General features: G+C 39.3%; 1 pseudogene; it reads left to right on the top strand.

The window, feature by feature from the left end:
- Window positions 1-5,093: 5,093 nt before the first annotated feature.
- LOC102489633 (ADP-ribosylation factor-like protein 5A pseudogene) lies at window positions 5,094-5,819 on the top strand (annotated as a pseudogene).
- The last annotated feature ends 3,693 nt before the right edge of the window (window positions 5,820-9,512 follow it).

The raw sequence follows: 9,512 nt of genomic DNA on the forward strand, positions 1-9,512 counted from the left end.
AAAAAAAAAAAAAAAAAAAAAAAAGGAAAATATACAGGAAATAAGAAATGGAAAATTATTTGTTGATGACACGTATGTTGATGTGCTTGATTGAGCCAATATACAGTGTATTTTGGATGGAAATCTCATTTTATATGCTCTAATGATGTATAGTGAATGAACATAAATAAATAAATTTAAATAAAAAAATAATTAAAAATTATTCATTTAATTAATTAATTAATTATTATTTAATTTGCTATAGGGCACTCATCAGAGAGAGAGAGCGAGAAAGTGAGAAAGCAAGTCTGGAACTCTAACCTAGTGGGTCATGTGGTAGTACAGTGCCCCAACCATCCCACCACCTGCTGGCCCCTGAAGTGATGTTTCGATACATGTACACATTGTGAAAAAATAATGCCAATTAAAATGTTCATATTCACAAATATTTATCATTTCTTTGTAATGAGAACATTTGAAAATCCTCACTTTTAGCTAGCTCGAAATACATTGTTACTAACTGTATCAGCATGCTGTGTGATAGACGAGAACTGGTTCCTTTTGTATAACTGAAGCTTTGTGCTCTTAAGCAGAATCTCCGTTTTCCCCATCCACTCTCTTCCCCAGTCTCTGGCAACTACTATTTTACTCTTCTCTTTTGTGAGTTTGATATTTTAGATCCAATATAAGTTTTTTAGATTCTACGTAAAAGTGAGATCATACAAATTTTAGTTTTTTTCTATTTCTGTGAAGAATGCCATTGGAATTTTGATAAGACTTGCTTGCTCTTAGCAATTTTCATGGGTACATCACCATGCTATATAATAGATCTCCAGAACTTATTCCTCTTGTTGAACTGAAACTTTGTACCCTTCAGCGAACATTTCCCCATTCTTCTCCCACTTCTCCAGTCCCATTTTGTGACCACCATTCTACTCTCTACTTCTGAGTTCAACTTTTTTTTTTTTTTAAGGTTTTTGCCATAAGATCCTTGTGTTAGCTAGAGAGAGACAGAGAGACAAAGTGAAAAATCACCCTCAAGGGAGGATGGCTACACTGCAATCCCTTCTCCTCCATTCTCCTCCTGGGATTTTGGGCATTCACACACATGCCTGGCATAATATTCTAGCCTCCAGGCCTGGGACTTGAACCATGGTTATTCGCATAGGAATCCAGCACCTTAACCACCATGCCACCTGTTGGCCCAATGAGTTCAACTTTTAGATTTCATATGTAAATGAGATCATGTGGTATTTGTCTGTTTCTGGCTTATTTTGATTACCAGAATGTGCTCTAAATTTATTCATGTTGTTGTAAATGACAGGATTTCCTTCTTTTAAAAAAATTATTTACTATTATTATTATTTTATTTTATTTTGGAGAGGTTTTGCTATAGGGCGCATACGCTTGCCAGAAAGGAAGAAACAGAGAGATAGAGAGAAAGCGAGAAATCACCCCCCAGGGGGGATGGCCATGCTGCAATCCCTTCTCCTCCATTCTCTTCTTGGGATCTTGGGCACGCACGCATACGCACTTGGCATTGAGTTTAAGCCACCAGGTCCGGGACTCGAACTCTAGTCGACTACGTGGGAGTCCAGTGACATAGCCATTATGCCATCTGCTGGTCCCTTATTATTATTATTGTTGTTTTGAAATTTGGCTGGAGAAGATGAGAGAGAGAGAGAGAGAGAGAGAGAGAGAGAGAGAGAGAGAGAGAGAGAGAGAGAGAGAGAGAGAGGAAGTGAGCAAGCTGCCAGGTCTGGGACTTGAACTGTGTTCCGCCATGTGGAAGTCCAGGATCTTAACCACCATGTTCCCTGCTGGCCCCAATTTCCTTCTTTTTAAAGACAGAATAGTGTTCTATTATGTAAGCATACATAATTTTCTTTGTCCATTCATCTATTGATAAACACTTAGGTAGTTTCCATATCTTAGTAATTATGAATGATGCAGCAATAAACTTGGGAGAACAGATATCCCTTTGCCATACTATACTGAAGTCTTTTTTTTTTTTTTTTGGATATACATACCCAGAAATGTGATTGTTCTATTATTAATTTTTTTGAAACTCCATATTTTTCTATAATGACTCTTCATTTACACTCATATCAATAGTATTACAAAGGTTTCATTTTTTATTTTTTACATCCTCACCAACACTTGTTATCTTTTGCCCTCTTGATTAGTAGTCAGGGTCTTAATAAGGACAATAGTGCCAGAATTCTCATGATCCAAACACCCCCGCCCCCAAGACCCAGCCTCTTAATACTATCATGTTGATGACTGCGTTTCAATATATGAATTTTAGGGGAGCACAAGCATTCAGATCATGGCAATTCATTTCATGGCAATTCATTCTTGAGTCTTTATGTTCTATACCAAATGCCCCTTGGTAACTTGGATTCAAAGACTATCTTTTTATTTTTTTAAGGTTTTTGCCATAGAGTCCTTGTGCTAGCTGAAGAGAGGCAGAGACAAAGACAGAGAATGTGTGAAGTCGCCCTCAAGGGAGGATGGCCATGCTGCAATCCTTTCTTTTCCATTCTTTTCCTGGGATTTTTGGTATGCACCTACGCATGCACATGCCCGGTAGGGTTTTCAAACCACCAGGTCCAGAACTCGAACCATGGCTGGTCTTGTGGGAGTCCAGTGACATAACGGCTATACCATCTGCTGACCCCCAGAATATATATATATACACACACACACACATACACACACACACACACACACACACACACACACATATATGTATGAGTGCTTTCCAGAGAGACAGAGAACCAGAAAGCAAGAAATCACTCCCTGGGTGGGATGCCACACTGCAATCTCTGCTACTTTAGCCTCTCCTCAGGATGTTGGGCATGCACGCATGCATATGTGCCTGGCGTGAGTTTCAAGCTGCTGGGTCTGGGACTCAAACTGCAATTGGCCATGTGGGAGTCTGGCGACATAACCCCTACACTATCTGGTGGTCCCAGAATATAATATTCTTAAGGTCTTTTATAAAAATTACCTGTTTCTTTTGGCTCTTTCTAGTGACTATTAATTAACGTAGGGTTATGTTACTGAAACATTGCTATTACAATGTAAGAATGCTTGTCTTGGGACCAGCAGTTAGTGTAATGGCTATGTCGCTGGACTCCTATGTAGTCGGCCACAGTTCACGTGCCGGACTTGGTGGCTTAAAACTCACGCCAGGCGCATGTGCATGCATGCCCAAGATCCTGAGAGGAGAATGGAGGAGAAGGGATTGTGGTGTGGCCATCCCCCCCTGAGGGGTGATTTCTTGCTTTCTGTCTCTCTGTCTCTCTCCATCTGTCTGGCGAGCGCATGCGACCTATAGCAAACAAACCTCTCAAAAAAAAAATGCTTGTCTTTCAGGGTCTTGGCATCCTTCTGAAACTGACAGAAGCAAAATGAGTAACAGAGTGATATTTATTTGCCTTTGTTTAAAACTGTTTCTTAAAACTTTTCTCAAAATACCAGAGTTGCATTCTATGCAGGTGGTTTCTATCGATTGCTTGATTATAGACCGAGCTGGAATGACCGTGCAACCTGACCGTTTGCCATCTAACCAGCTGATGGCATTCCGGAGCATGCCTGATGCACAAAGAAACAATTCCAGTGTTTTAGTTCTCTAGGCGATTTGCCCTTGAAAGTATCTTGGGACAGAAAGACATGAGGTCAAGACTAAGATAAAAATTGAGGAAATAATGGGCCTTTTCACAAATTAATACTGCCTTGCCCATGAACCAGTTTTGTCTTTTGCTGATGTGAATAAGTTCTAAAGAACAGTGTGTATTTTTTGTTGTATTAAACCAGAACATTGAAATATCAGGCAAATAAAATATCACCTGGGTGTGGCTGTGAGTTCCTTTAAAATAGAATTAAATAAAAAATTGTTGAGTTGAGTTGAATTGGGTATGTTAGAGAATTTAAAATATTATTACTGAAATACTTTGTTATATTTGTTTTATAATATGTTCCCAGTTTATCACGTTATGTAAGCTTCCTTTTTTTTTTGATGAGGGGATATATTTTGGTATCATTGGAAAGAGACAAAGGTTAGCTAAGAAAGATTTTTTTCTCTTCAGTTTTTGGAGATATTTATGGAAAAGAAAGAAGAGGAGGAGAAGAAAGAGGAGAAAGTCATTGCGTTATAGTTTTTACAGTATGGGAATACATCTGACTTTTAGTCCAGTAGATTAACTACATTAAACAATACTGATAAGGGAATAGTCTTCTCAGGTAACGTGGGAATAAAATATGATGTTGCATATTGAAAACTAGAATGGCAGCAGAACAAGCTTAAAATAGAGTTTATTTATCCTTGCAAATATTAGGTCTTCCGGAAAAGCATGACGTATTCTTTCATAATTTCGAGGCTGTTTTGTGACTTTCCCGATCACCCAACAGTTTTCTTCTTTTCCATTTTCTTTTTCTTTCTTTCTTTCTTTCTTTCTTTCTTTCTTTCTTTCTTTCTTTCTTTCTTTCTTTCTTTCTTCCTTCCTTCCTTCCTTCCTTCCTTCCTTCCTTCCTTCCTTCCTTCCTTCCTTTCTTTCTCTCTCTCTCTTTCTTTCTTCCTCCTCCTTCTTCTTCTCTTTTAAATTGCCAGAGAGTGTATGCACTCACCCAAGAGAGATAGAAAGAAAGAGAAAGGGAGAAATGGGGTCACACTGCAGTCCCTTCTTCATTTCCCCATCCTGTCGGGATTTTGGCACAAATGGACATGCCACTAAGACTGGGATGTGGCCATGTGGGATCCGGCTCCTCTGCCTGGTGGGCTGTGGGACCAGACTGGCTCTTCCATTTTCAGTTGAGGTAAACATTACATACTGTGAAATGCTCAGATCTTACATATATTGTTTAATCTTCTTGAGGAATGCAAATCAGAACTGAAGATTTCCATCCCCTTGGAAAATTCTTTTTCCCCTTTCCCAGTCAATTTCCCTGGGAGCAACCAGCGTCGTAATTTATACCCTCACAGGCGGGTTTGCTCATGCTAGAATTCAGAACGTTGGAATTGCAGCCCCGCGTGCCCCACACCCTCGCCTCCCCCGCCCGCTGGGGGAGGACGGTGGCCCGCGAGGCTCGTCCCAGACAACGCGGCGGCGATGTCCGCGCGCCAGGCGAGTGCCGCGGCGGGACCTCGCACCGGGCAGGGCGGGCAGTGCGCGGCGGCAGCGGCGGAGGCGGAGGCTCCAGCGCGTCTCTCTCGTCCCCCTGAGCCTGAGCCGGGGGAGGCCAGGCGGGCCCGGTGGCTGGAATGGGAATTCTCTACCAGGATATGGAGACTGTTCAATCTCCAGGAGCACAAAGTTATCCTTGGTGGGCTGGATAATGCAGGGAAAACTACCATCCTTTACCAGTTTTCTCGGAATGAAGTTGTACATACGTCCCCTACAGTAGGAAGTAATGTAGAAGAGATAGTTAATAATACACGTTTCCTAATGTGGATATTGGTGGCCAAGAATCTCTCCGTTCCTTCTGGAACACTTACTATACTAACACAGAGCTCGTAGGAGTCGTTGTGGACAGTACAGACAGAGAAAGGATTTCTGTGACCAGAGAAGAACTGTATAAAATGTTAGCACATGAAGACCTAAGGAAAGCTGGATTGCTGATTTTTGCTAATAAACAAGGTGTTAAAGAATGCATGACTGTAGCAGAAGTCTCCCAGTTTTTGAAACTTAAGTTCTATTAAAGACCACCAGTGGCATATCCAGGAATGCTGTGCTCTTACTGGCGAGGGGCTGTGCCAAGGACTTGAGTGGGTGATGTCACGACTTAAGATTAGATGATCTCTACTGACCTCTTCTCATAGACTTGTGTAAATGAAGTGCTGGACTTTTCCTGAAAGCTGCAAAAATGGATGGTTTAGATATATTTAAAACAAACTGATTTAAACTTTTTCTATAAGCAGAAAAATTCAGACCACTTATTTGAAAACAAAGATGAAGCCTCACCGTCCAATTTGCTTTCTCATTAGTTCCTTCCAAAGTAAGTTGTTAAAGCTGTGATTGATATTTTTTTCATAATGAATCCTCTCAGGACATTGTGTAGCCTGTGGTAAGTACAAAGGGAGAGACGAAGATGTTTTGAACTCTGAGAGCTTTAGTATCAGGATAGCCCTCCCTAGTTGAATGTTCTCTTCTTGTTCCATTAAGTCAGAATACAAACCAGCACAGAAACTCAGTTTCCAATATTTAAAATGTGTGTTACTTACAAAAAATATTTTGCATAAGGTTGTGTATGTATTGTGTGTTTACCTCAAATTTGAGTTAAATGGCTTTGATTTATGTTCCAAAGAAAATGAAATAACATAAAAATGAATAATATCTTTAGTTCCAACCAGAGCGAGATGAATACTGGCCATGGTATGAAGTGCCATTTTGTCCTTTTCCCCTGTGTTCTCTGTATTGTACTAACTAAGCCTCCAAATCATTGAACTGCTCTTGAGGGAAAAAAAAAATAGATAAAAGAGAAAGTTTGACATTGTGTTCCTATTTTTTGGTTGATCAGTCACACATAGGGAAACACATGTAATCCAACCAAGTGGAATACCTATCCAGTTCTTGTCTTGGTATTACTAATAGGCAGACTTACACAGTTACAGTGATCAGAATATTCCTTTTATTGGTCTTTGTGCCATCTAAAGTACTGAATAAATTGTTAATCTACCTATCAGTCACCAAAAAAGTTGGAATTGCAGAGATGTCCTTGTTTGTGTGCTTGCATATTTCATTTGCATGATGTTTCCAAACCTCATGTATGTGTTTGTGTATGTCAGTAAGTATTCCATTATGTTGCCGAGAAGTATTCCATGATTGAATATACCATAGTTGTTTTTTAAAAAAAATCCATTCTCAGCCAGTCTTGGTGGTGCAGCAGTACTCAGCGCTCCATGATGCTGTGGCCATGTGGGACGGTCCTGGGTTCACATCTTGAGATCTCCTTATACATGATAAGTGCGCACGTATGTGTGTTCATGATCCTGACAGGCTGAGGCTAAGGGTGATTATGGCATGAAGGCCCAGGTGAGGGGTTGCTCCCTTTCTTCACCTCTCTGTCTCTCGTGAAAGAAATAAACAAATAAGTGTTTAAAAATCTATCCTTTTATTGAGGTTCATGTGAATTTCTCGATTTTGGTTATTATTACTAAAGCTGAAAGGAACATTTATGTACAAGCTATTTTGTGCACATAGGCTTTCAATTCTCTTGGGTCAGCAGGAGTGGAACAGTTAGGGGGAAAATAGGTGTGCTGCATCATAAAATAAGTGTGTGTTTAACTTTTTAGAAAATGTCAAATGCTTTTGGAAAGTGATAGTAACATTTCACACTCTCACCAAAAATGCTTGAGTTTCAGTTGTGCCACATCTTTTTCCACCCTTGGTGCTGTCAGTGTTTTCCATCTCAGTCCCATTAGTGGGTATTCAGTGGTATCTCTTGTGTGTGTGTGTGTGTGTGTGTGTGTCCATTATGCTAACTGCTGGTCCCTCTCATTGTTGTTTTGAGTCACATTTTCCTGAAGACTATTGATATTCAGCACTTTTTTTCTTCATAAATTATCGATTGCTTGACTTTTCCATATCTTTTTTTTGGTGCACTGTTTAAGTCTTTCAGTGATTTTTAAATTGGGCTTTTTGTTAGTGATGCAAGTGTTCTTTATATATTTTGCATATTTTTTTTTGTCAGTTTTATGTGTTGTGAATATTTTCTATCAGTTTGGGACCTTCTTACATATTTCTTGATGGTGTTTTCTGAAGAATTAAAATGTTCAGTTTTTAAATATAGCTATTTTTTTTTTTTTTTGTCAATGGGTATGTATGCTTGCTATTGAAAGAGATAGGCAGAGAAAGCAATCCCCAATGCGGTATGGTTATGCTGTAATGTCTTTTCTTCCATTTCTCCATCCCATTGGGATTTTGGGCATGCATGCATACACTTAGGGAGTTTTTTCTCAAAGTGCCAGGGTCAGAATTTGAAATGCAGTTGATCATGTGGGACCCAGCTCCCAAAGCACAAGGCTTACCTGTTGTGCTCTGGAGCCAGCTTTAGACAGTTTTGATGAATCTTAAGGATTCAATTCTTGGGCAAGCCCCGTAACACAGTCATTAAGTGCTATGCATCAGGAGCCAGATCCTACATTGCCAAGTGTGGTTTGAATCCTGACTCTGGTGGCTTGAAAACATGTCAGACGCTTGTGTGAATATGCTGAAAAATTGTGATGGGAGGGAGAAATGGAGAAGAAAGGATTACAGTATGGCTAGGCCCCACTGAGGAGTATTCTCCTCTTTCTCTTTGGCAAGTGCAAATGGCCTCTGGTTAAAAAAAACAATTCTTTTTCTTTTATAATTTGTGTTTTTTGTGTCCTCACTGAAAAAAATCTTTGCCAACTCCAGGGTTTCATAGTTTTTTTTTTTTTTCCTTGTATTTCTTTGAATAGTTTTGTTTCAGTTTTTATATATGAGTCCACAATCTTGATTCAATTCCGAGTATGGTGTGAGGTAGGTATCAAAGTTCTTTGATCACAGATAGATTCAGTGGTTTCACACTATTTGTTGAAGAGAATTTACTTTACGGTGATTAGCTTTCGAATTGTTAAAAATCAAGGATCATTTCTGCACTATCTATTCAATTCTATTGCTCTCTTGGTCTATCCTTTTGTCAGAGCCACACAGTCTTGATAACAGTGATCGTATGCCTTAAAGCCATGTAAACTCTTAGGCCTTTCTTTTTTTCTCTATTTTAAAGATCCTTTCAGCTACTTTTCCACCTTTGCTTTAAAAAAATGAAAGATTTATTTATTTTTAATTTTATTTGTTATCATTATTGTTCAATTTTGACCAGACAGAGACAGACAGACAGGGAGAATGAGAAAGCATGTACCAGATTTGGAATGTGAGCCATGGTCAGCCATGTGGGAGTCCAGCACTTCAACCATCATGCCACCTGCTCACCCCCCACCTTTGCTTTTTCAAATAAATTTGAGATTGCCTTGCCAATTAAAAAACCTTTTAATGGCTTTTAATTGTTATTAAATTGAATCTATACATAAATTTGGGGAGAACCAATATGTTAATTGAGTCTTCTAATTAATGGATATAGTATTTATTATTTTATTTAGGTTTTCTCTAATTTCCACCAGGAATGATTCATATTTTTTAGTGTAGAAATCTTGCACATTTGTTAAGCGTATTTACAAACATTTGACATTTTAGCTGCTCCTGTAAAACAAATTTTTTTAAAAGAGGTTTTGCCTTAGGGGGTGTGTGCTTGCCAGAGAGAAAGACACAGAGTCAGTGAGAGGGAAAGTGTCCTGAGAGGATGACCTTGCCACAGTCCCTTCTTCTCCATTCTCCTCCTGGGATCTTGGTTATGCATGCACATGTGTCTGGTGTGAGTTTCAAGCCACCGGGTCTGGGACTCAAACTGTGGTTGGCCATGTGGGAGTCCAGAGACGTAATTGCTATGACATCTGCAGCCCTGCTACTGTAAAAAAATTTTATTCTTTTTTTAAAATTTAATTTTTT

Source organism: Tupaia chinensis, unplaced genomic scaffold (genome assembly GCF_000334495.1).
Source record: "Tupaia chinensis unplaced genomic scaffold, TupChi_1.0 Scaffold144346_1, whole genome shotgun sequence".
Taxonomy (NCBI): domain Eukaryota; kingdom Metazoa; phylum Chordata; class Mammalia; order Scandentia; family Tupaiidae; genus Tupaia; species Tupaia belangeri.